The sequence below is a fragment of the Myotis lucifugus genome, unplaced genomic scaffold (genome assembly GCF_000147115.1).
Source record: "Myotis lucifugus unplaced genomic scaffold, Myoluc2.0 scaffold_539, whole genome shotgun sequence".
Lineage (NCBI taxonomy): Eukaryota > Metazoa > Chordata > Mammalia > Chiroptera > Vespertilionidae > Myotis > Myotis lucifugus.
Genome location: NW_005871587.1, coordinates 50413 through 50621, shown reverse-complemented (window position 1 = coordinate 50621; position 209 = coordinate 50413).

Genomic DNA, 209 nt, shown 5'->3' with positions numbered 1-209 from the left:
CCTCTTCCCTCGCCCCTACTCCCGGTGGCCTGGTTCTGTAGATGGGTGGGGTGGGGCCTCTCTCATTGCCCCCACCCCTTCCATTCTGAGCACATGGTACTGTAGCCCAACCCCCCCCCCCCCCCGCAGCCTTCCATCCGTCTGTCTATCCCACTGGGGAGTACCACCCTCTCCCACCCTCATGATACTGTACAGGGTTCATTTTTGTA